We start from the raw sequence: 27620 nt of genomic DNA, 5'->3' as shown, positions 1-27620 counted from the left end.
ACAAATACTCTGATAAAACAATACTGCAGCGCTATATGTATTCAGAAGGTTATATTTTCAGGGGAAATTAATTTCATATCAGTTGTGTGAATTTTTATTAATGAATACCATATGAATATTTTTTAATGCATGAGTTATCATCAACAATGACGAGTTGCATTTATATTGGGATTTAAATGTAGAAAAATGTCCCAAGCTAATTCACCAGAGGTGTAAGGGGAAGAATATTGAATGTGTACCAAAGAAGGAGATAGTAAGAGGTGGGTTTTAAAGGAGGAGAGGGATGTGCAGAGGTGGAGGGGTTTAGGCAGGGAGTTGGAGTGTAAGGTCTCGGCTGTTGAAGGCATAGTCACCAGTGATAGGGCTAAGGGAGAGGGGATGCACCAGAGGTTGGAGTCAGGAATGGAGAATTCTGAGGAAAGAGATTGTAGGGCTAGAGGAAGATAGAAATGAGAGGCAATGCCATGATGAACGTTTTAAAGTTGAGACATGCTGGCACCAGAAGCCAATGTAGATCACTGGGGACAGGGGGGATGGGAGGGTGGGATTTGATGAGGTGATAGGATACAGACAACAGAGCTTTGGATGAACTGCAGTTTACGGAGGGTGGAGGAGCATTGGATTAGTTGAGTCTGGAGGAACCCGAGGCGTTAGTTATTTTGGCGTCAGATGGCTGAGGCAGGAGCAGGGCCGGATGAAGTCATGGAGGTGGATGTGGCAGGGTTTGTGATGGAAAGGGTATTGGGCTGGAAGCTCAGCTTGGGGTCGACTAGGATTCCTAGATTGGGAATAGTCTAGTCAGTGGGTGGGGAGGGGCTTGGAGTCGTTGGCAAGGGTTCAGAAAAAGAGATAGTCAACAAACTGCAACTTTTTTCTTTGGGAGACCAGGGATGGTCTCTAATCAGTTATGAAGAGTCATTATTAACATTAACTTTTTAAGTTTTATTTCATTTTCTGTTCAAGCATGTAGTTGTGATATAATAAGGGGAATTAGGTTGGAGGCACTCCTATTTCTGACAGTGTTGGGCATCTAAATTAACTTACATGATGTTGAAATGCCCAAATTAAGGAAGTACCCTGGGTCAATCTGTGGTCCCATTGAGTGAGGCTCTGCACTGAGAACCTTGTCCTGTAGACTTTGCTCAAATATAGAAACATAGAAAAATAGGAGCAGGAGTAGGCCATTCGGCCCTTTGAACCTGCTCCGCCATTCAATACGATCATGGCTGATCCTCTATCTCAATACCATATTCCCGCTCTCTCACCATTTTCATCTCTTCATAGATTTTTTTTTCGTGGACTTTCAGAATGAGCAAATCATTAAAAACAGATTGAGAAGTACTGATCAGGAGCAGTGGGACAGCTATGGGGAAATAAAAATGCTAATTTCAAAGGGAGTAGTGCAAAATTTGAATAAGGATCCAATAGTGATTGAGTCAATGTTCACATTTTTTTGTGGTCCTTTTCTGTACTATTTTCCATGAAAGGTTAGGCACTAGGTTAACGTCATTCATCAAATGGTGCTTGACTAATTTAGAATGCAGAAGTCTATTCAATGGAATGTAGTCACTTTCTGCAGCTAGGTTCATTTCTGTTTGTGGAAAAATTACTCCCGTTCCAGGCATTGATTGAATTAAAGATTGGTTTGGCCCATTACATAAAATTCCTGCTACAGAATGATTTGAATTTTCCTTTTTCAAATGGTTTACTGATATTTCAGATATTTAGCTAATGTGTATGTATTTAAAAGCATTATACAGTAAACTCTTGTTTAAACGGCACTTAATCATCCGGAATACTTTAATAACCGGCAAAATAGATGACCGGTAATCTTGCCGAATCCATCCAGCACTCGTTTTGCTGAGTCCGAGTCTCCCGCGGTGGCCGAGTCAGTCAGTGGTTTTTATTTTTGTTTGTGTTAAAAATTGCCTTGGTAGGTATACCTCTCTGTTACCCAGAATTTTTCATCAACCGGCACCATCCTGGTCCCATAGGTGCCAGATACGAAAGAGTTTACTGTACATCACCTTGGTAGCATTGTTGCTTCTGAAGCAGAATGCTGTGGTTTCAAGTCTCACTCCAGGGCTGAGCTAACACTTCAACATGGGACTGAAGGAATGCTGCATTGTTGGAAGAGACATTAAACTGAGGACTTACCTAGACATTTGAAGATCGAGTGGTATTTTTTGAAGAAGAGTAGATTCTTCTCCAGTGTCCTGCCCAATGCAAAACACCACAAGAACAGATATTCGTACTCGTTACTGAGCAGCTTTTGCTTCCTTTTCTTTTGACCAAGTATAATAATGAGAAGAATTCAAAGGACCTGTTTCAGAAATAGTTTGCTGCTCTTGTTTTGCTTCAAGGAATTGTATATTTCTCCAACAGTAGTCCTGATCCATTGGAAGATCAATTAAGAATTTGTACAATCCACAATTAATACTGTTAATTTGCGTTTACGCAGTTGTGCAAAATGAATTTGAACGAGCAAAGGTCTCAGTATTTCAGTCATGGTGTCTGGTGTCAGTTATTGAGGATGAAGTTTATGAACAAGGAGGTCATTGTAGGAACCTGATGATGCTTAATGGCTGCATGTGATGCTGTTGGGTATTTTTTTTATATAACACTTAAAAATAATCCGTTGTGTTACTTGCGCCTCAGTACAGGTTGAGCGTCCTGAATCTGGCAACCTCGGGACTGAGGCCGAGCCGGTTTTCGTGTTTTTCTGGACTTCGGAACGTGTTTCTCATGTCCGAAGTCCGGAAATATCGCAACCTGGGCTCGGGCGTATCCGGACTTCGGACATCAGAAACACGTTCCGGGTCCGGAAATGCCTGGGCCGCTCCACGTAGTGCTGACTCGTTTCTCCGTCCCTCCCCTTCTGTTAGAGGGGAGGGACGCTGCGAGCTCTGCAGAGCATCCGATGGCCCACACTCGGCCACCAGGGCGGCATGGTGCCGTGGCCGCAGCCTGGCGGAAACACTTAGTGGAGCTGTGCAGATTAAGGAGGATAAAACACAACACTAACGTTTTATTGCATCACTCGCATTTTTCATAGGATTTTTCAAAAAAAAAGACAACAAAAGTTCATGGCTTTTTGAAGTACAGGCTGAGCGTCCAAAATCCGGAGTTCCGGATTCCAGAACATTTTACAGATTCCGGACGACCCTGCCACCAATTGTCCTGGATTCCGGAACTCTGGATTTTGGACGCTCAACCTGTAATGTCTTCCCTGCTATCAAAGTTGCAATAAGATTTTGTATAAGAAAATGTTTGGAGCCAAAATAGACAAAAATCCATTTAAGCCAGAAATATTTTGTCAGGTGTAAAACTGAATGGCCTTCCGTTACTTTAGACGTACCAAATTGAATCACAGTGTATTCATGCAACTCTTAGGCTATTCTGTGCGATTAATCAAAATAATCTTTTATTTACAATAATAGTGTCATAGCAACACCATAAGTATTGGGCAGCATCACAGTGGATGCTATAACAGATTGTGAATCTTTGATCAACGGACAAGAACGGACTGAAGCAAAAAGTGTCTGGACCTTTTGCTCCTGTCAGTGGTATTTCAAGATTGACTAATGACATTGTGAAGTTGGGTGATTACGCACTATTGATGTAATTGCAGTAGACTATTTTTGCACCAACTACTACTCAGATTTATGTTGTGCCTTCTACGTAGAAAATGCCAGAAGGTGCTTCATAGAGGAGAAACTGATGTCAAGTAATAAAAAAAATTGGAGTGTTGACCGAAAGCACAGCAGGCCAGCGTCAGAAGACTGTAGAGCATGGGCTGGAATGTAGGGTTGGTGGAGGGTGCAGAGGTTGAGCGAGTCTATGAAGGGATTGTGAATAGATGTTAGCAAGAATGAATGGGTAAGTGGGACGGGGCAGATCAGGATGTGGGTGGTGGAATTTGTATGGGATGGAGCTCCGGAGGCTGGCAGGGAGAGTGTTGTTATGCTCAGATCTTCAGGCAACACAATAATGGATAGGGGTTTCAGTAGCAGCGAAGTAAAGATGAAGGTGGGCACTATTGATGGAATAAGCAGTCTTCATGATGGATCGGGTATGGGACTTGAAACTGAGTTGAGGATTGAACAGGACAACACCGTAGTATGCCATCTGGTTCAGCCCGAGTGAGTGGGGGCTGGGTTCAACAGTAAAGGAATGGAGGTTTTGGTGAGCGCTGAAAGACATGACTTTTTGTTTACCCAGTGTTCAACTGGAGGAAGTTCTGGCTTATCCGTAACTTGATGTTGGACAAATAGTCTGACTAACAATAAACAACGATACCTCTTAAGTGGGTAGTTCAGCATGATTTAAAAAAAAAAGAAAATGTCGCTGCATCACCAGCACTATTGAGTAGGAAAAACATGTAGAAAGTAAGCAGCTGTAGTGATTCAATCAAGTAGGTAACTCAATAGTTACCTGAAGGAAAACCGTGACTAGTTTCTACTTTTCATGAGGTCTAGTTGTTTTCATTTTAAACTTCTACACCCTGCCCGCCCTCCACTCCCAATGTCCGCTGCACTGTGTTCCCCAGCTCGGTGTTGGACCGTGCTAAACATCACAACAGAGTGTCCGTGTCCATCGCCATGGGAGATCAGCTACTGTATTTAAAAGTTTATAAAACAAAAATACATTTTTGAATACTGTATATTTTCTGTTCTAGATCTTTACTCTTGTGTTACGGTATTCCTAATGTTAAACATTTCAGAAGAAAATGTGACTTATGGGTGAGAGTAAAGAAACTGGAGCTGCCTGTTTACAGATCTACTGAGCCTTCAAGTTTACTTGGAACATTTCAGAAAATAATTTTCCCTTCCTCTAACTTCTAAGAATTTGTGTACTTTTAAGAAGGAATGAGAGCAAATAAAAATATTTCCTCTCTTATTAACTTGATATGAATATTTCATTGTGGATCTTTTGGTTGGACAGAAAATGGCGAATTGAGAAAGTGAGCACTCGATGAGTACCCGTGCTGTACCAACCGGTTAACATTTTCTAGTTGACATTTAAAAAAAAAAATGAAATGCTGGAATCCAGAGTACAATAATAATTGATTTTAACAGTTAATTGCAAACGAATGGTATACCAAATCTAAGGTGATAACATTGAGAATTTGCAGCTGTTTGCTGATCGTATTCACATTGTGCCCATCTGTCTGTCATTTCATTTTTTAAATCATGTATTCTTGAGACTGAAAAAAATGATACCATTTCATATTGAATCCAGAACTTGTACTCCCAGTTGTACAGCATTTGACAGTTCAATACTTAGAAAACCAAGAAAAATACTATGTCATGTTCTATCGTGGTTTACCTGGAGTAGTGGAATGCTATGACAGTCTAGCTTTGAACAGCCTAAGGATTCTAATTTTACTAACCGTTGAAATCTTATTGTACCTATATCAGAGCCACAGAAGTTTATATAGCACTAAAGGAGCCCATTCAGCCCATTGTGTCTATGCCGGTTCTTGGCTAGAGCAATCCAAAACTAATCCTCTTGTCCTGTGCACTCTCAATAATCCTGTATCTTCCTCTGCTTGAAATATTCACCTTTCCTTTTAAAACTCTGTACCCCTGCTCCTGACTTTTTCCCCCTGTCCATATGGGCTAAACCAGAAGGTATACAACTGAGTTTCAACCCTGTGCCTCAGCTACTGCCTCTGGCAAAGCATTCCACACTCCAACAATTTGTTGTGTAAAGAAAGTTCTCCTAATCTTTCGGTAGTTATTTTAAATTCATGACCCCTTATACTGACTCCCATACCAGAGAAAATAGTTTTTCACTATACACTCTATCAAAACCCTTCATAATTAAAAAAAAAAACCTCTGTTATGTTTCCTCTTGGCTGTCTCTGCTCCAGTACAAATAGATATAATATCTCAAGTCTCTCCTCATAAATTTTGTTACATATCACTGGTGATTACTGTGTGCACTTTATAGTTTGAATGTGCTTTTTATAATGAGGCACCCAAAACTGAACACAGTATACTTTAGCTGTGGCTCTTTTATTCTATGCTCCATTTATAAAACCCAAAATGCAATAGGCTATTTTATAGCGCTACCTTCCTTAATTTGCACTTTCAAGGAATTATATATTTGCAGCCAACAGTCTCCCTCTTCCCCAACCCCTTCAGCACCTTTCCTTTCAGAGTATACTCCCATTCCTTGTTTTTCCTCCCAAAATGTATTAAGAACATAAGAAGTAGGAGCAGGAGTAGGCCATACGGCCCCTTGGGCCTGCTCCGCCATTCAATAGGATCATGGCTGATCCGAACTTAGACTCACGTCCACTTCCCTGCCCTCTCCCCGTAACCCCTAATTCCCTTATCTGCTAGGAAACTGTCTATCTCCATTTTACATTTATTTAATGTTGCAGCTTCCACCGCTCTCTGGGGTAGCAAATTCCATAGATTTACTACCCTCTGAATGAAGAAGTTTCTCCTCCTCTCAGTTTTGAAAGGGCAGCCCCTTATTCTTAGATTATGCCCCCTAGTTCTAGTCTCGCCCATCAGTGGAAACATCCTCACCGCATCCACCCGATCAAGCCCCCTCACAATCTTATATGTTTCGATAAGATCGCCTCTCATTCTTCTGAACTCCAATGAGTAGAGTCCCAACCTACTCAACCTTTCCTCATACGTCAACCCCCTCATCTCTGGAATCAACCGAGTGAACCTTCTCTGAACCGCCTCGAGAGCAAGTGTATCTTTTCTTAAATATGGAAACCAAAACTGCACACAGTATTCCAGGTATGGCCTCACCAATACCCTGTATAACTGCAGCAAGACTTCCCTGTTTTTATACTCCATCCCCCTTGCAATAAAAGCCAAGATTCCATTGGCCTTCCTGATCACCTGCTGCACCTGCATACTAACTTTTTGTGTTTCATGCCTTACACTTCTCTGCATTAAATTGCATCTGCCCCCTGTCTACCCATTAGGCTAACCTTCTGTCTATTTGAAGTCTTGTACGGTTCACCTTGCTGTTTGCCAAACCTACTTTTGTGACATGGGCAAATTTTGATATTGTCCTCCCCGCACCCTTGTCCAAATGATGAACCTTTAGTAAGGACAAAAATGGCCAAACACTCACCCCCTGGGTAAACCTCTTCCAATCCTTTTTGAATGCAAGCAACACCCATAACCCTAATTCTTTGTTTCTTGTCAATCAACTAACTTTCTATTCATGCTGCTATATGTCCTCTATACTGTACATTAGAATTTTTTTTAACAAGCCTTGTGTGAGACATTTTATCGAATGCCTTTTGAAAATGCATAGGGACTACATGTACTGTATTCCTTTTATCCAATCTTTTTCGGTGCCAAAAAACATGATCAAACATGACTTGCCTTAAAGAAATCCAGACTTGCTGTTCTTGATTGTCTGTCTCAACAATTTTAAAAGGTCACTGATTTTGACTTGAATTATGGATTCTAAAAATGTGCCTATAATTGATGTTCGAATAACTGGCCTGTAGTTACCCAGTATATCCTTTTATCCCCTCTTGAACAGAGGGATTACATTATACCTTCTAGTGCCCTGGCGCAATTTGTATATTTATGGAGGATTGAAAAGTTGTGGTCAGAGCCTCTGCTGCCTCTTCTCTGACTTCCTGCAACCGCCTTGGCTATACGCCATCAGGACCCAATAACTTACAAACCTTTACTTCTATTTTTGTCAGAACCAATTCCTTTTCTACAATTATCTCTAATAGTTGTTCCACATTATTCTCCAGTACATCCATATTTTCACATCCAGTATTTAAAAAAAATCAAATAATTGATCCAAACATTCATTTAATATCTTTGCCATATCTTCATCCACCCCAAGATTACCCCTTCATGCTTTAACAATTCTTTTACTTTTTATATGCTTGGCATCCAATAGGGCACTGAAGATGTGAACAGCCTGGTTGAGCCTGCAGTGGCTGGGGGAGGAGGGAGGGGCAGGGATTGAATTGGTGGCGAGGGTAAGGAGGTTATGGTGGGGACTGAAGATGGTGGCTTTGGCTTTTCCAGTGTTTTAACTGGGGGAAATTGCAGCTCATCCAAGACTGGATGTTGGACAAGCAGTCTGACAACACGGGTCGCGAGAGGTAGAGCTGGGTGTCACAGTTTACATGTGGAACCTGACCCCATGCCTGCAGATGTTGTCATGGGACAGCATGTGGATGAGGAAGAGAAGAGAATCAAGCATAGTTCCTTGGGGGACTCTGGAGGTAACAGCATAGGGTTGGGAAGAGAAGCAATTGCTGGGGATGCTCTGGCTGCGATTGGACAGGTAAATGGCCTGGAGTGGAACTGAGTAAGCACAGTCCCACTGAGCTGGACAACAGAGGAGTGTTGTTGGAAGAGGATGGTGTGGTTGATCGTGTCAAATTGCAGGTTTTGCTGGGGACAAAGGCATCAAAGGTGAAGTGAGGGAGGGGTTGAGTAAGTCGACATCTGCAAAACTATCTCGGCGAATGGCAGGACCAAAGCCTTGGCACTTGGGAGTTCGAAAGTAACTTGGAAGAGTTTTTCCAGGGATTGATGCAAAAGAAGTGGGGTTCAACGCAGGTAGGGGAAATGTGGTGGTGAGGGATACAATGTGGTGGTCAGAGATGGCCTTGTTAACGATCAAGAAGACCATGGGAGTAGAGAGGCCACGAGAGATGGTACGGACAAGGGGATGGTTGTGAATATGGATAAAATTGTTTAAATTGAACTCATCATTTGATGCACCTCTCTTTGTCTTTATAGGACAGATCTGGTTTGTAATGTTATATCCTGTATTTGAGGGTTTTAGCCATTGTCCTATTTGCTAACTGCTATCCATTTAATTTGGGCCAATTCAGTTATTTTACTGATGATTACCATTTTCTGGTGCAACATCCTTATTTTATGTATCCTTTTTAATTTCACATTGAACCTAACTATGTTGTGGCTGCTATTTCTCAATTCTTCTACTTTCACATAAATTGTTTGCCCAATTTTCCAGAACTAAAATCAGGAAGTGCTTCTTTCCATGGACTAGGAACAGACTGGTCTAGGAAGCCGTCTTGCTCCCCACTTCGACCGCTTATGTTACCTTTATCTCAGTCTACCTTGGAATAGTTAACATCACCCAATATTATTGCCCCCTTCTTGCTTATCTCTCTAAACTGCATGTAGATCTCCCCTTCTATTCCATCTCCATTGTTTTTTGGCTTTTAATCCACACTGTGAATTGTAATATTTTCCTTCCTTCCTTGCTCTTGCTCTTGTCCAACAGGTTTGAGGCTCTTACTTCCTGTGAGGATGAGAACGGGGACTGCGGGGAGGATGAGCAACCCGGCCACAGCACTGTGGAGCGGGGGGCCATTCAAGTGGGGGGAGATAAAAGAAATGTTGTAGTGGTAGGGGATAGTATCGTTAGGGGCATAGATAGAGTTCTTTGCAGCCGAGAGCGAGAGTCCTGAAGGCTGTGTTGCCTGCCCGGTGCCAGGGTTAAGGACATCTCCTCTGGGCTGGAGAGAAACTTGGAGTGGGAGGGGAAGGACCCAGTTGTCGTGGTCCATGTTGGTACCAACGACATAGATAGGACAAGGAAAGAGGTTCTGCTGAGGGAGTTTGAGCAGCTAGGGGCCAAATTAAAAAGCAGAACCACAAGGGTAATAATCTCTGGATTACTACCTGAGCCACGTGCAAATTTGGCTAGGGTAAATAAAATTAGAGAGTTAAATGCGTGGCTCAAAGACTGGTGTGGGAGAAATGGGTTTTGCTTCCTGGGACACTGGCATCAGTACTGGGACAGGAGAGAGCTGTTCCGTTGGGACGGACTTCACTTGGCCAGTGCTGGGACTAGAATCCTGGCGAATCGAATAACTAGGGCTGTAGAGAGGGCTTTAAACTAATTAGTGGGGGGGAGGTTTTAAGAGAGCAAACAATAAAAATGACAGCGGAGAAGGCAATAGAGCAAGGTAGCAGTGGGGGAATTAAAAACCAGAGCGTGTCAGGAAGGGACAGAATGTATATAATGATCAAGGTAAAGTAGTAAAAGGGGTAAAAGCAGGAATAAATTGTCAGAAAACATATTTGAAAGTTCTTTATCTGAATGCATGCAGCATTCGTAACAAAATAGACGAGTTGATGGTACAAATAACTACACATGGGTATGATCTGGTGGCCATTACAGAAACATGGCTGCAAGATAATCATGACTGGGAACTAAACATACAAGGGTATTTGACAATTAGGAAGGACAGACAGGAAGGAAAGGGAGGTGGGGTTGCTATGTTAATCAAGGATGGAATCACTACAATAGTCAGAAATGATATTGGGTCAAAGGATCAGGATAGTGAAACAGTTTGGGTGGAGATAAGGAATAATAAGGGGAAAAAGTCACTAGTGGGCGTAGTCTATAGGCCTCCTAACAGTTGCAACTCTGTTGGTCGGAGTATAAATCAGGAAATAGTTGGGGCTTGTAATAAGGGAACAGCTATAATCATGGGGGATTTTAACTTTCATATTGACTGGACTAATCAAATTGGGCATGGCAGCCTTGAAGAAGAGTTCATAGAGTGTATTAGGGACGGGTTCCTTGAGCAGTATGTAACTGAACCAACCAGGGGGCAGGCAATCTTAGATCTGGTCCTGTGTAATGAGACAGGATTAATAAAAAAATGTCCTAGTAAAGAATCCCCTTGGAATGAGTGACCATAATATGGTTGAATTCCAAATTCAGTTTGAGGATGAGAGTGTTGGATCTCAAACCAGCGTACTGAGCTTAAATAAAGGAGACTATGAAGGTATGAGAGTTGAATTGACTAAAGTGGACTGGGAAAACAGATTAAAGTGTAAGACGGTACAAGAGCAGTAGTCTACATTCAAGGAGATATTTCACATCTTTCAAGATAAATATATTCCACTGAGGAAAAAGGGGAATAAAAGAAAAGACAGCCATCCGTGGCTTAATAAAGTAATAAAGGATAGTATCCGACTGAAAACAAGGGCATATAAAGTAGCCAAATCTAGTGGGAGGATAGAAGATTGGGAAGCATTTAAAAGCCAGCAAACACTAACTAAAAGATTAATTAAGAAAGGGAAGATAGATTATGAAAGTAAACTAGCAAAAAATATAAAAACAGATACAGGTAGACTACCCTTTATCCGGACTTCTGAAAACCGAAACCCTCTAAAAACCGAAGGTTTTTTCGTTCAGCGTAAGTCGTGCGTATGACTTGCGCTGAACGAAAAAACCTTCGGTTTTTAGAGGGTTCCGGTTGCGGAAGTTCGGATAAAGGGTAAGTCGTGCGCACGACCCCCCGCCGACCCCGCCAGCCCCGACAACCGCGGACCCCCCCCCCCCCCCCCCCGCGGACCCCGCCAGCCCCGACAACCGTCGACCCCCCCGCCAGCCCCGACAACCGCCGACCCCGCCAGCCCCGACAACCGCCGACCCCCCCCCCCCCCCCCCCCGCGGACCCCGACAACCGCCGACCCCGACAACCGCCGCCAGCCCCGACAACCGCCAACCCCCCCCCCCCCCCCCGCGTACCCCGCCGGCCCCGACCCCCGCCGACCCCGACTGACTTACGCTGAGCGTCAGCGTATGTCGTGCGCACGACCCCCCCCGCGGACCCCCGCCGACCCACCTTCCGAAATCCGAAATTCCCCTTTATCCGAAACTCGGCTGGTCCCGAGGTTTTCGGATAAAGGATAGTCTACCTGTAGCAAGAGTTTCTACAGCTATATAAAAAGAAAAAGGGTGGCTAAAGTGAACGTTGGTCCCTTAGAGGATGGGACCGGGAAACTAGTGGTGGGGAACATGGAGATGGCAAAGACGCTGAACAAATATTTTGTATCAGTCTTTACAGTAGAGGACAATAAAAATATCCCAACACTGGACAAACAGGGGGCAATGGGGGGGGAGGAGCTAAACACGATTAAAATCACTAAGGAGATGGTACTCAGTAAAATAATGGGACTTAAGGCAGATAAATCCCCCGGACCTGATGGCCTACATCCTAGGGTCTTGAGAGAAGTGGCGGTAGGGATTGTGGATGCATTGGTGATTATTTTCCAGAACTCCCTGGACTCAGGAAAGGTCCCGGCAGATTGGAAAACTGCTAATGTAACACCCTTATTTAAGAAGGGAAGTAGACAAAAAGCTGGAAACTATAGACCAGTTAGCCTAACATCTGTGGTTGGCAAAATGTTGGAGTCCATTATTAAGGAAACAGTAACAGAGCATTTGGATAAACATAATTTAATAGGACAGAGTCAGTATGGTTTTATTAAGGGGAAGTCATGTTTGACAAATTTGCTCGAATTCTTTGAGGATGTAACATACAGGGTGGATAAAGGGGAACCAGTGGATGTAGTGTATTTGGACTTCCAAAAGGCATTTGACAAGGTTCCACACAAAATATTACTGCACAAGATAAGAAATCACGGGATTGGGGGTAATATACTGGCATGGGTGGAAGATTGGCTATCTAACAGAAAACAAAGAGTTGGGATAAATGGTTCATTCTCGGGCTGGCAGTCAGTAACTAGTGGTGTTCTGCAGGGGTCAGTGCTGGGACCCCAACTCTTTACAATCTATATTAACGATTTGGAGGAAGGGACCGAGTGCAACATATCCAAGTTTGCCGACGATACAAAGATGGGAGGGAAAGCAGTGAGTGAGGAGGACATAAAAAACCTGCAAAAGGACATAGACAGGCTAAGTGAGTGGGCAGAGATTTGGCAGATGCAATATAATGTTGGAAAGTGTGAGGTTATGCACTTTGGCAGAAAAAATCAAAGAGCAAGTTATTATCTAAAAGGAGAGAAACTGCAAAGTGCTACAGTACAAAGGGACCTGGGGGTTCCTGGTGCATGAAACACAAAAAGTTAGTATGCAGGTGCAGCAGGTGATCAGGAAGGCCAATGGAATCTTGGCTTTTATTGCGAGGGGGATGGAGTATAAAAACAGGGAAGTCTTGCTGCAGTTATACAGGGTATTGGTGAGGCCACACCTGGAATACTATGTGCAGTTTTGGTTTCCATATTTAAGAAAAGATATACTTGCTCTCGAGGCGGTTCAGAGAAGGTTCACTCGGTTGATTCCAGAGATGAGGGGGTTGACGTATGAGGAAAGGCTGAGTAGGTTGGGCCTCTACTCATTGGAGTTCAGAAGAATGAGAGGCGATCTTATCGAATCATATAAGATTGTGAGGGGGCTTGATCGGGTGGATGCGGTGAGGATGTTTCCACTGATGGGTGAGACTAGAACTAGGGGGCATAATCTAAGAATAAGGGGCTGCCCTTTCAAAACTGAGATGAGGAGAAACTTCTTCACTCAGAGGGTAGTAAATCTATGGAATTTGCTACCCCAGAGAGCTGCGGAAGCTGCAACATTAAATAAATTTAAAATGGAGATAGACAGTTTCCTAGCAGATAAGGGAATTAGGGGTTACGGGGAGAGGGCAGGGAAGTGGACGTGAGTCTAGATTCGGATCAACCATGATCCTATTGAATGGCAGAGCAGGCCCGAGGGGCCGTATGGCCTACTCCTGCTCCTACTTCTTATGTTCTTAACTCTCTCCATATTGATTTCTTGTTAGTGCAACTCCATAGAACTTCGTAATGTTATAGCACTGTGATGGAATCCCTTATTAATACTTTCTACTTCTTAAGTCCTTTCTTTACCCACTCTTTGTCTCTCCTGAAAATGTTATAACCTGGAATATTAAATTCCCATCCCTGTCCAAACTTAAACCTTCTCTCCATTATAGCTTCTGTGTAATACCCCTTCATAGTTATTAATACTTCTACTGCCCAGTTTTGTATTAAACACTTTATGAATTCACATACATACCACTCAACCTTGACCAATTTATTTTGGAAGAAGTAACCTATTTTTTTTCCTCTCGTAACCTGGCTTCTTCTACAACAGTATTCACCACCTCAGAGCCTTCCTGCCTTTTATATCTTCCTACCTTTTTACCTTTCTTAAGTAACTTTTTCTTACTATTTATTTCATAAACATTCTGCTTCTACTCCAACAGCTTAATTATTAATCCCGCTCTGTCTCACTAGTCTTGAGCACAGACTTTCCCCACCTGCTGAATATATTAATTTAAATCTTCCTCCACTGCTCTCTTTACCCTTTGCACAACAATATTAATGCTTTTTTGGTTCAGCTGAAGGGTGTCACGTTGGTATAATTTTCCCTTTTTCTGGAACTGGTTTCAATGCCACAAGAATGGAAACCCTTTCTGCAGCCACACGGTAACGTGCCTAATCCTCCTCTCTTGGACCTGTCCAACGCACAGCACAGGAAGCAACATGGAGATTGCAATCCATGAGGTCTTATTTTTCAATCTAGTGCCCAACTCCTTAAACTTCTTCTGCAAAATCAATGTCATTTGGTTCTTCAACCAAATTCAATTTTGACCTCAATGCTGTGGATATCATGAAGTGAAGAGATCTTCAATACAGGTGACTTTGTGTCTATGATTTACATAGCATGTCCCACATAAAAGTCTTGGTGCATTCAATGGTGGAAGAGTGGTTCTGAGACTTCTTTTTGTGATTAGGGAAAAGAGACCAAAGACAAGGTTGAAGAGCTAGAATTTTAGTGGACTCTTGAAGACTGGGAGAAGGGCAAGAAGACAGAGAGATTTAGAGAGAAAGTTTCAGAGCAGTGTCACTATAGCTGAAAGATTGATGGAACAGAGGTGTGAAGGAAAGTTAGTAATCTAGATTCAACAGAACAAGTTTTTGGGCTGGAACCTTATTATTGAAGAAGATTCCTGAAGAAATTGTGGCTCACATTCCCATCACCACCATGCTTCATCAGCAAAGGAGCTATTGGAGTGTGGCAGTGATGGGTATGTGGGCTGCGAAGCTCAGGATTAGCTGAGGTTTGTAAAGGATGGAACAGGAAGGCTGGTAAGAAGAGCATTAGCAAAATTGATCCTCAAGGTGATTAAGGAGTGGATGACGGTTTTAACAGCAGTGAGGATGAGGTAGAGGCATTGGTGAGCAGTCAGTGAGTAGAATTGACTGAATCAGCCAGAGATTTGCACTTGGCTGATCAGCTGTAAGAAATTTCAATCCTCAAGAATTTGATGTCAGATAGGCAGTCGGGATAGTACAGCAACACCTTGAGTTGTGGTGGCAGCAGAGAGGTAGGTGTCGTCGTCATAAGCGATTGTGTCTGCGTACTTTTCACGGAGAGAGATGGACTTTGAGCAGGAAGAGTGAATGTGGTGGGTGGGGAAATGTTTTTAAGTGACACTTGAAAACAAGGAGAGGTTGCAAGGGGGGGTAACACCAAAACATGTAGCTGGCAGGGTGATCTTCGTGAGAGGGGAGAAACACCGTTGGTGGGTGGGTTTCAGTAGGCCAAGGATGTCAACATGCTTGTCCACGATGACTTTGTGAATGGAAAGGGCCTTGTTGGGAGTTTTGCAGGGCAATATGGACAGAATACTGTCAGATACTGATTGTGAGCTTTCACATACTTCTGAGATCCCCAGAGAATATTGGGAGGTGCAGAGAGGGATGGAAAGGAGATTGATAAAGCTGACCCCACAAAAGCACAGCAGGCAGAGTAAGAATCGAGAAAGGACAATGATGCAGCTTGGAAGAGGTTGCTTGACGAGAGACAGTGGCATGTGTAGCGGAGGATGCCCAGTGCAGTTGAGCTAGGTACCTGGTGGTGGGAGGGGTCAAGAACTTTTAAATTTGGATAGCCAATTGTGCTCGGGCCCAGTTTAGCACAGTCAGCAGCTGTCCCCCATTAATGTGTTTTAAATGCAAACTTAAAAACACACCCACCAGTATGAAACTTTCCATTTCCTACATCATGCAACCTTGTGGTTTCTCAAAATGAGACTGCCAATTTGTGTTGAGCTTTATGCTGTGGGCTTACATCAACAAAGAACTGGGTTGAAGATGCCCAGGCTCATTACACTGAGGATTCTTGCAGCCAATAGAGCGAGGCGACTTTCATCATGCTTATCTGAGCTGGATTTCAACCAGGTTTCAGAAGGGAAAAGGACTATATGCAAGTCTATTGTGCTACCTGGTTTCTCCAATGAGTAAATTTAACCATAATTTTCTGGAAATTGTGGCAGGATTTTTTTTGTCACCAGTAATAATAACTAGTTAGTTTAAAATATAAGGCCAGAACATTATTTCTGTATTTGTTGCTTAATTGTAGACGAACTTGGAAAGAGTCACAGTACAAATGTTAAGCAGTTGACTTAACATACATTGTTTCTATGCTAAGGTTGATGAAACAAAATGATCACCAGTGATACTGATGCGATTCTTTTGCACACTATGGTTCGGTAATTCTGTGTGGTCATCAACATTCAATTTTTAAACAAAAATATTAAAACAATGTTGGTCTTTTAGTTTCTTTATGTTAGTAAGGGGTACTACTGATTGAAATTAGTTGGTAGGGTGGAATTCAGGTTGATGTTTGGAACAGGAATGTGGTTTCCTGTAGAATCAATATTAATCTATAATAACTGATTTTAGCTGGCTTGTAAGTCTTGCATGCTGCTACTGCTTTTTTCAGGGGTACTGTTTAACTTTATTCCAATTTAGTTGGCATGTTCCAATGAGAAATAGCTAAAAAGGGTGACTAAGACCTTGCATCATATTGCACTTAATTGCTTAAGTTCTTCTCTTTTGGGGGATGGGTGGTGGGGGAGGAGGAGAACAGGACGCATTACTAGTTTCATCCAAGTTAATCCCAGAATATAGATATTGTAGTTCCAGTTCGTTCCCTTCAAAATAAAACACATTTTTGGTTAATCTGGAAATTTTTGAGTAACATATTTTCTAAAACTATTGCTGTGCTACATCTCTAGATTGTTTGAGGGGAAAGGAAGTAACTGAAGCTCTAACCTGTAAGCCTTAGAATACCACCAAACTTCAGATTATTAGAGTATGTTTTGAGGGATGCCTTCAGATAATGTGGGGAAAAACAAGATTACCGATGCTTTTTTAGCAGTCCATGTGTGCATGCACTGTTTTTATTGGGAATCTCAATAATTGGACTACATTTGGCAAAGTGGGTATGAGGTGATGGGTACGCTTGAAGATAAACTGATGTCTTGCTGACTCCTGTGGAGAGAAGTTGTTTGTCTGTGTACTTGGTGCTGCACGTGTGGTCAAAGGTATGGCCGATACGCAGGGTACAATGTAGCAAGGTGCAGAATTAAGGCTGTAGGACAGTAGCTACCAAAGCCACTGGTCCTCGCACATACTCAAAATTAAAATATGCAATTGCTGTTCTTTTAGTTTTTCAGATTTGTTAAATCAAGACTGCGCATGAAGCTTCTCGCATGTAGGCGTTCAGTACATTGACCATGTGTTAGTGGAAGTCACTAGCCCTTCAGACCAGTTGTCCTCCCGCAGGTAAATTGGTCTACTGTACAGATAAAAAGAGAAAACAAATATAAATGCTGGTACATTGGTAAATTTGCAATGCATGTTGAAAAAGGGGTTCTTTACTGGCTGTACAGATCCTGCTAAGCTGTCCAAAATCAGGGTTGTGTATTAAAGTGAATTAATCCCAGTACAGTATTAGTTTAGAGAACCCTTGTTGGTATGTCCTGTTTTGCATATTCAACCAGTTGATCTCTGTTACTGTTGGTCATGGGCAGAAAAAGTTTTTGGGTCTCTCTTGCTGTTGCTTCTCTGTTTATGTCTCGCGCTCTAGTTCACTGTTGGTCTTCCACTCCGCTGTGTCTTTCTGGCTATGGCAAGCTAGCTATCTGCCTATGACTCCTTTTGTCATTCTTTCTGTTTACTTCTTTATGTAAAGACATTTTTACATTACAACATGCAGCAGACGACAAACACATGGCTCTTTCACCACTGGCTCCCTTTGGAAATGTACAACATCTAACCTACTTTCTTCTGACAGCAAGAGACCCCTTGATCTACAGTTGGAACAACCTCTTGTGCTGATCTGCTTAACACCCTGAGCTGGTACAGTGCATCTGTGAGTTTGCTTCATGACGCACAACAGTATTGTGATGTGAGCATGCTTATGGTTGGGGCCACTTCAGCATAATCTTGTCAGCATGGCAGAATAAAGGGATAATGACTAGTCCTAGCCCCTTTTAGGGTTACCCCGGATCAAGCGTATTCCTCAGACGTTCACTTTCAACTAAAGTTTGAGTTAGCCGAATCCTAAAGATGCTTAATTGGGTCTAAAGGTCCAGACTCTCTCTTCCTAAAGGAAAGGAACAACCTGAAAATGTTACCATCCTCCAGATAGCACTTTTAATAAGTTTAGCTAGACTGTAATGTTCCGGATATTATGAGGGTCCGGAAAATGCCCCCAGAATTCTGCAACTCCTCACCAAAGAGTGCTCAGAGATTGAGTTTGTGAGTTTGATACAGAAGTATTATGTGAGACAATTCTAAAAATATATAGATTTATTAAAGAACCAACATATAATTTACAGTTGGTGAGTCAATTGCAACATTAACAGTTCCAAAAAAAGAAAGCTTACAATTCTATTATCAGAGAACCTACTCTCAAATCTTAACTTTGCTACAGTTTTACAGTTCTTAGTTTTATTCAGGATATCCACCAAAATCAAATACAGTACCTTTGATCCCCGAGGTACAAAGAGTTGGAGACTTAAAGTGCTGGCTCTGAAGCCAAGAATCGCTTTGCTCCTTTAAGCGAGTCTACTATCCCATTTGAGAGTTCAATATTTATACCCTTTTCCAGTGGTATTTCCTTAAGGTTTTCTGCTGATGTAAACTAATTATCTCGTCATTTTTCTGCTGACCCCTGCAATTCTTAGTCACCTCAGCTGGTAGCACTACAGAACCATGTCTCTCTCCTAGGTGTTCTAAGTTTATCATAAAAAACAGTGTAACAGCAGGTGCACTTTACTTGGTATCATTTTTATGAAGGCAGATGTTTGTTACTTTTATGTGCTGCTTTACGAGGTGTAAATTGGAACACCTTATACAGGGTGAACTATTGTCTTCTTCCCAAAGGTTCAGACTGTCAGGAGCCTTTAACCTTCTGTTTCAAAAAGGTTATTGATTCAGTGTCAACAACTCATCTTATCTCAATAGCCAGAATGCTATCACAGCTTTTTCATAGTTAGGTTTCTAGATTTCCAGACCCAGTTTGTCATGTTTTAATAAGGCCAAAATTCTTTCATAGAATGGTGTAATTTTCTGAATAGGTTATATGGCTTATTCCTTCACAAGAAAACATGTCTAATTATCAAACTGCTTTCCACACTAAATGAATTTCACATACAGTGGAGCTTTCTGGGCTGTGTCATATCTGATGAAGTGACCAGCCTGGGGCTCTCTGACCAAGGCAAATGTATTTTTCCCACACTTTGTTTCTGCCACCTAAGATTAGCAGCTGTTGGAGATGAATGAAACGGCTGCAGACACACTATTGCAGGACATTAGTTTCTAGTTCACAGAAGCAGCACACAAATTATTCATCAGATTCACTTGCACAATGCTGTGTTCTATAGCATTTGTTTAATTTTCTATTATATCCATAAATAGTGAAGCCAGTGCCCAATGGACCTATATGGAAATGGGAATAAAGCTGCAAGAGAGAGTTGTACACTGAGTTAGTTTTTTTTCTTGGACTAGAGTGAAAAAAGGTCATCTAAAATGCCTTAAGTCACTCCTTTGTCTTTTCTGTATGCCTGTCAGAAATGTTTCTTTACTGATTTTGTTATTTTTTTTTTATATTTATGACCTTAAAAGTTCAGACCATGCAGTAAAATGGCAGTCACCATGTCCCAAGTGGGTACAGGGGCTACGGGGAGAGAGATAAGGATCCACCTGGGAAAGGAGAGACCTTGTGAGAGCTACTGTAATACATGAAACTGTGCAAGTTTTGTCTCACTCAGAAGAGCAAAAGATTGATGGAAAATGTGTATATTTGACCCAAAGTGCTCGAGGCCAATAAAGATTTTGGGCTACAATACTTTGATGTATGGACTTTTGTTCTGCCTTTCCTTTTTGCTAATCAGCTTCTAACAAATGGTAACTTGCTTTTAGGATAGGCAGTTTAAGCAACAGCAAAATAAAGCAAGTATACCAGTAGGCCATTAAAGGATCTGCTCATTTGGATCCCACAGAAGATGAGGTGATGGTATTTAAGCCTATGACAAGAAGTGGGATCGGAGTGGGTACTCAAGGAATGTGCTGATCAGCTGGCTGATGTCTTCACCGCCATCTTCAATCTGTCATTGGCCCAGGCAGTAGTCCCTACATGCTTCAAGACTGCTACCATTATTCCTGTGCCAAAACAAATAGCTGTGACGTGCCTGAACGACTATCGACCTGTCGCACTCACACCCATCGTAATGAAGTGTTTCGAGAGACTGGTCCTGGCTCACATCAAAGCCAGTGTTCCTGCCTCTCTTGACCAACACCAGTTTGCCTATCGTGCAAACAGATCAACGGAGGCTGCAATCACAACTGCTCTACACTCGGCACTGAATCACTTAGATGGTAAAGAGACCTACATCAGAATGCTGTTCATAGACTACAGCTCAGCATTCAACACTATCGTCCCCAACAAGCTGGCCACCAAACTCTTGGCCTGAACACTTCCCTCTGCAACTGGACCCTGGACTTCCTAACAAACAGACCCCAGTCTGTCAAATTAGGTAACCACACCTCCCCCCCCCCCCCCCCCCCCCCCCCCCCCAGCCCCTGACCCTGAACACGGGGGCCCCACAAGGATGTGTGCTGAGCCCCCTCTACTCCCTCTTCACCCACGACTGTGTGGCTGTTCATGGTTCCAACACCATCATCAAGTTTGCGGATGATACCACGGTAGTAGGCCAGATCACCAACAACGATGAGTCAGCCTACAGGGAGGAGGTCCAGCATCTCGTGAAGTGGTGCGCCGATAACAACCTGGCCCTGAACGTCAAGAAAACCAAAGAAATCATTGTGGACTTCAGGAAGTCTAAAGGCGGAAGTCACACCCCCATCCACATCAATGGGGCTGTGGTAGAAAGGGTGGACAGCTTTAAGTTCCTCGGAGTCCACATCACTGAAGACCTCTCCTGGTCCCTCAATACCTCCTCTCTGGTGAAGAAGGCCCAGCAGCGCCTATATTTCCTAAGGAGGCTGAAGGGATGTAACCTGTCACCCCTGATCCCCTCTAACTTTTACCACTGCACAATAGAGAGCATCCTGACGAACTGTATCACAGTATGGTATGGCAGCTGTAGCTACTATGACCGGAAAGCCCTGCAGCGGGTAGTCAAAACTGCCCAATGCATTACCGGCACCCGGCTACCGACCATAGAGCACATATACCAGAAACGCTGTTTACGAAGGTCACGGTCCATCATCAAAGACCCTACCCACCCCAGCCACAGTCTGTTCGCCCTCCTGCCATCTGGGAGACGCTACAGATGCATTCGCACCCGTACGACCAGATTTAGGAACAGCTTCTTTCCCAGGGCTGTCATCCTACTGAACTCCACAAATAAACTCTAAAGCCTGCACATCTGCCAATGCACTTTATTATGGTTATGCTTATGTTAATGTATTACAAGCCAAATGTATGTTGAATGTTTAAATGTCTTAATCTAAATGTACACTCTCGGGAGCCGCAAGCCTACATTTCGTTGTACTGCACTTGTGCACTAACAATGACAATAAAAGTTGATTTGATTTGAGATTGCGCAGCGGTGGTGATACTAATGGTTGATGACTCATTGGGACAGCGGTGGTGCCAGTAACTGTTAGAAGACATGAGCCCAAAGAGTGGTAATAGAAGTGAAAATAACTGCCTGAAATTTAGGGCTGAAACCAGAGATTGAACAGTGGCAGCAGGAGTTACTGACAAGTGATAACCTGTAGAGACAGAGTGGCAGTGCTAGTAACGGTGACGATTGGTTGAGACTCGCGGCTGGAGGAGGACACTAAGAAGCAGTTGTGGTGTTTGGTTACTGTGATAATCAGTAACCTACTGAGTTAGTGGGTCCCATGAGGGAGGCCTTGCTGCACAGCTTCAGTTTGAAGAGCTGCGAATCTGGTCAGTCCTATTCTGTCCCAGCCCAGCTCCCAAAAGTGCAGTACTCTCTATGTCGAGTGTGCTGCAAGGTCCCTTCTCTGTAGTTTGCTTTCTTTCTGTTCATTAATCTCCATCTCTAGTTCGATCTTGCTGATTATGTCATATGATAAGTAAAAGGTGGAAAAGCAGCTTCTGCTTCCACTCTGAGCAATAACCCTGCTACTTTTAGAGGTTGGTGTTTGTGATTGTATCGATACATTTTATCAATCAATGCATATAGATGAATCTGCTAATTCAATTTAGAGTTCACATTTTGTTTTATTATGAGAGTGAGCTCATATAGAAGAAGGCTGGCATCGAGGTTGTGCATGTGTAGGAATCTGATATGCAATAGACCTCGTCTGTTTTGTACATTGTTTGTAAGCAGGGACCTAAAAAAAATCAACATTCCAAGGTCCCGTTGAATTATGCAAGCTACACAAATGAATCCGGTGGCTGGCCACAAGGGTGGTTTATGGAGGCAAAAGTTGTTGGAGGTATTGGAAGACGGGATTGTTGAATGACCAATATGGCCACTCAAAGGACATAGATATCTATTTTCAGGAATTTGATTGGTTACTGGATGTTAATTGGTTGTTTTTTTTATTGAATGGAGCAATTATTTGTTTTCTCTCCATGGTTAATGACTTTTGATTGGTTGAATTCATCTGTTCGCCAAGACACAATTAGCCTGCTTTGCATCCTGTGGATTTTACCAAGCTCTCTGTGATATTCCACCCTGTGGACATGCATGATATGGTTAACTATTTTAATTACATAGATGTGTAATGTAGTTGGATATCAGGTGCCAAACCATAATTCAACCCTGGGTACTCTTATGTAACGTGGACCAAGGCAATCCACTAAGTAGTTTGTTAATCTGAATTGAATGTGAATGTATGCACCAAGCCTAAATTGGAATGATGCCATGAAAACACTTGCATGGCATTTTCCATGAGCTTTCTATTTGCAACCCTTTCTCATTGTATTTGTACCTCCTTGAAGTATATATGTGTCTAGTTTAAAAAAATCCTTCTTTAAGTTAATTTCTTTTAAAAGCGATTTATCATTAATGTTCATTCAAATTAAGGATGTCAGTTCTGAAGAATTCGAATGTTTTTGCACTCTTGCCACTCAAGACCAAGAGGCTACATATAGTATGGGCTAACTGCACAGCAGGTTAGTGACTGCTTTAAGCTGCTCAAGGATACTACGGCCTAGAAATTCAGCGCCCCGCTGGCCATATTTGGTTGCTGCCGCCTCCCCCGCGCCGGCCGCAAACAGCGACTGGTACACGGGGCCTACCTGTGCCGGTAGTGGGGCGAGTTAAGGTGGAGGTGCGGCCGGCCGCTTTTTCGGCGGCCGCCTGCCCGCACCTCCTTCCCCGGCCTCCTACACACCCCCGCGGCATTGCCGGCTGTTTCCAGAGAGCCCGGCACTTCTCCTTGGTGCCGGGCTCATTTGCCGGCACTCGCGAGCGGGGATCGCGCTGTTGCAGGCACCTCCCCCTTAAGAGTGAGAGGAAGGCCTGCAGTACCGCAGGCTGCCGTGCCGCAGCGGGTGGCGCTGCGGCACTTTACACGCCGATATTCAGTTTCAGTGCCCCAAGCGGGGCGCCGAAACCCTTGTTTAGCGGCCGGCTTCCACTTGGGGCGCTGAAACTGAATTTCCCGCTGGCGCAAGTGGCTCCGCGTGCAGCGGTAATTCCGGCGCCCAGGCGAGCTGGGCGCCCCTAACTGAATTTCTAGCCCTACATGTTTGACCCTAAATGCCAGCCAAGATAGAGCAGACTTTTATCCCACTTTTCTTATCTACATTTTAATTCTGATTCCAGAGATGAGATTATGCTAGCCAGCTGTGCGACCTGTGTTCTCTTCCCTCCCTCCCTCCCAACTCCTCTTTCATTTCCCTATATAGCGTGGTTTGTTGGAATGTCACTTAATGGTTTGTTAGATTTTAAAGCTGTGTGACCCAGCTGTTCTCTTTTTTCCAAAATGCCCAGTTGTAAACATTTATATTTTTTATTTGGATTGTGATTTCATAATTTAAAATGTACTATATTTGCTACTATAAAACTTAAATCATCTTTGTGGGCATAAAAAGGACCACTTGTTTCTGTCCAACTACAGCCTACAATCATTGCTTGAGAGGGAGAGTGTGCAGAAAAGAGTCACAAGACTGATCCCAAGTAATAGAAGTCTTTGAGTCAAGACTGAAAACATTTGGTCTCACAGACACCTCCCTTCAAAACTGAAAAAATGATCATCTAGAAATATATAAAATAGCAAATGGTATGCAAAAAGGTAAATTCGGAAACTTACATAAAATGAAATTGTGAGAGGAAGACAAGGTGCCATAATTAGTAAAAGGCAAATTTAGGACTAATGGGATATCTTCACACGTAGACAATCCACACATTGACTGGACTCCTGGTTGTAGTATAGGTGGTGAAAGCCCTGAAATCAATGAAGAACCAATTGGAAGCTGCAATGGGGGAATGGGTGGGGTTGGAGGAGACTTCAGGATGATTCTGGATGAATGAACTATGATGAGCCATCCTTAATCTTTTTAACTTTTGCAAATGGGCTTTGTGCCTGAAACCCTCATGCCACTTCAGTAATTGAAAAATGTTTCATTTTTTTACCAGACTTCAGTGGATAGCTAAGCTCCAGTTGTTAAGACACTGATTTATTAGTTTAAGAAAAATAGCATGGCTGGTATGTGTGTTACTGTGGTTTACAGCAGTAACCAGAGCATTGAACTGAATTTGCATTGTGACAGAGTTTAGAACCACTGTAGTAGAAAATGCACATCTAAAAATAGCACATATACGTTATACTGAAAGCACTAGTAAACCACGTTTGTGGTTTTTTTTAAAAGGGGAAAGAAAAGTAAAATGGCTAGTATTGTGGGTGGATTGTAATGACTTATAGGAAAAGTGCATTGCAGTAAAGTATGAAACTATTTGGCAGAAAAGCCTCTCGTATAATCTGCCTCTTTAAATTTGTGTAGTGCTCACATGTTCAAATGTGGTTAGGCCATGGCATTTGTTGCATTCATGGTTACTCCTAATTACAGGAAACTTTCTGGTATCCGGCACTGACTGGACCGAGCTGGTGCCGTTAGATCAAAACTGCCGTATAAACCAGCGCTAATGTTAAAACATACAGAGCTTTTCAGGTCCGTGTGAATCAACAAACCCTGTTGCTTAGCAACAGCTTCAAAACAGTCGGCTGCAACTGCAAGCGTCTCTAGCTGAAGCTGTTGCTTAGCTACAGACCTTGCAGAGCCTGACTGGGGAAAAAAAAAGCAATGAGAAGTAGAAAAACTTATAGAAAACGGCTCCTGAATTTTGCCGGTAGATAGAGCTTTCCGGACTTTTACCCTCTGGTTAAACGAAAGTTTCCTGTATCTATAGAAACATAGAAGATAGGAGCAGGAGTAGGCCATTCGGCCCTTCGAGCCTGCTCCGCCATTCAATGAGATCATGGCTATTTTTCCAACTGACATCTGTGTAGAATATGCAGGGTCTGGTGCTAGCACAAAATATTATAGATAAAAAGGATCCCAATACCAGTGTTATGGGGTAGGAACACTATAAAGGCTGATGTCATTCCAGTGTGTTCACTTTTTACACATAGGACTCTTTGGAATATTTTAAACGGCAATACTTCCAAAAAAAAACCAATCCCCTACAGAAGTAATAACACAAGTACTTGTCACAGATATTTGACCTGAAGCATGCTGCCTCTATAACCAGTTTGGACTTGTTGGGCTTGTGCAGATTTAAAACACTTATTATACCACCCAACAAACTTCATAATTAAATAATCTGTTGACTTTTTCTGACCAGAACTGAATATTAAACATTAAAATGACATGAAAAGTACCGTTTCCTGGTTAAATGTGTGCTCTGTTGTAATGTGCTAGTAGTAGTCATTCCTAGATTGCTTGGATTATTGTACTTTTTGCATTAATTACACATTACGTAAACCCTGAATGCACATTCAATTTTTAAAATATAATTGTCATCAAGTCTACTTTGCAGATGATTGGAGTATGACTGGGTTGATGAGATTTTGCATTAATTGACCATTTAGATTTTTGTTTGATCTGTTGCAACTCATTAGCAGGGCTGTAATTGCAAGTATATTGTGCTGTGCCACGAAATCGAGAAGCAAGTTATAGGCATTTCTATTAACACGTAAAGGGATGCTGTGTTCTACAAATTTGTTTGCTTCATTTCTGTTGAGATCAAAGTGATTAATACACCATTTCTCAGTGTTTATAAATGGTGCGTGGTGACCTTGTTTCGCTAAGATTTGAGATGGTGTATTAGGACTGTCCTTTCATCTCTGGGATCTTGGTTCTGACCCAACCTGATGAGTTAACTGAATTGTCCACTAGCTGAATGGTCTCACATTATAAAGCTCTTTTTGTATGATATGGAAATTATGTCCATAATGTAAAGTGCGACATGAAAACCAAAAAATAGAGCCACCGAATTTCAATGTGGTCTGTTTGAATATCCACTTGTGTAGCAATATGTCAGTGATTCATGAACATGGGTTCCAGTGTAACACCTGGACTTGGTGACTAGAATTGAGGCTTTAGACAAATGGCAACTGTGCTGTCGGGTAGATATGTATATATTGCTATGTTAGAGGGACTGCATACACACAACACTTAAGTTTTCCCTGGAACAGGTATGTGCACCATGTATAGTGCTGTATGTGTGTATCTATGTACATGGAATGATCTATGCTTTGCAGAAGATGAATCACCTGATATTAATTTGCAGTAGACCTGTGATGGCAGATTAGTTCAGCATAAATGTCATGCTGGAACATTAGTGGGGGATACTTTTCTGGACTGTTTTGGGGTCAGTATAGAAGAGGATCTTAATATTTCATCTGACCCATGCAACATCTGACATAAGCATGCTTGTTGCTGACACTAGGTAAAAATGTGTGTTTTTTGTTGCACGTTTTCAGTTGTTTATCCTTCCCTCTGTACTCAATCAAGCTTTACTTGTGGAGCTGGGCTGGGTGGTGTAGGCTCACTCCCTAAGTGACGTCAAAATGCTATTGGTTTGACAACTCGCTGCTAACATCGCATTTAATTGTACGTTTTTATCCTCGTGCCTTGGCCCTAACATCCACATAGATCTGTTGGTTCCACCAAAAGCAGCAGCTTGCTATTGGGGTAGAGGTGAAAGGCAGCAGAGGCTGATTACACTTAAATAATGGCACAGTGCGTTAATACACTGGGTGGTTTCTATAGGTTAGGTGTTTAAAATACTAAGAAACTGCAGCACATTCTCGCTTGTATTACAAAATGAAAGTTCTTTTGCAGTTTCTATAAAAGAAATCATAAGTTGCATTCATAATCAGCGATAGTCTCGTTATTGGAGCCGTTTTATTTGTTTTCAGAAAGTTAAGGATTGTATGAATGCAGAACTGATGCTCTCTCTGCTTGTTTAGTGTTTAAACTTCCCGGCCTAGAAATTCATCTCGGGCGGTGGCACAAAACAGGCGATATTGGATTGGCCGCTCGTTCTA

The 27620-nt window shown here is 42.5% G+C and overlaps 1 protein-coding gene across 9 annotated transcripts in view; it reads left to right on the top strand.

The window, feature by feature from the left end:
* The window catches only part of cnot2 (CCR4-NOT transcription complex, subunit 2), a 143595-nt gene that overhangs the window by 12236 nt on the left and 103739 nt on the right, over nucleotides 1-27620 (top strand). The window contains exon 1 of one of the 9 annotated variants that reach the window (XM_086009348.1): nucleotides 17287-17399. The exons of the other annotated variants lie outside the window; for them this stretch is intronic. The gene's annotated coding sequence lies outside the window, so the exon portion shown is untranslated. Of the gene's footprint in view, nucleotides 1-17286; nucleotides 17400-27620 lie in introns of those variants that run through there. 9 annotated transcript variants of the gene reach the window in all.

This window comes from Somniosus microcephalus, chromosome 16 (genome assembly GCF_052327205.1).
Source record: "Somniosus microcephalus isolate GS21.2 chromosome 16, FLI_Smic_1.0, whole genome shotgun sequence".
Taxonomy (NCBI): domain Eukaryota; kingdom Metazoa; phylum Chordata; class Chondrichthyes; order Squaliformes; family Somniosidae; genus Somniosus; species Somniosus microcephalus.
Note: the sequence above shows the minus strand (reverse complement) of the source record. Positions and strands in the feature narration are given on the sequence as shown.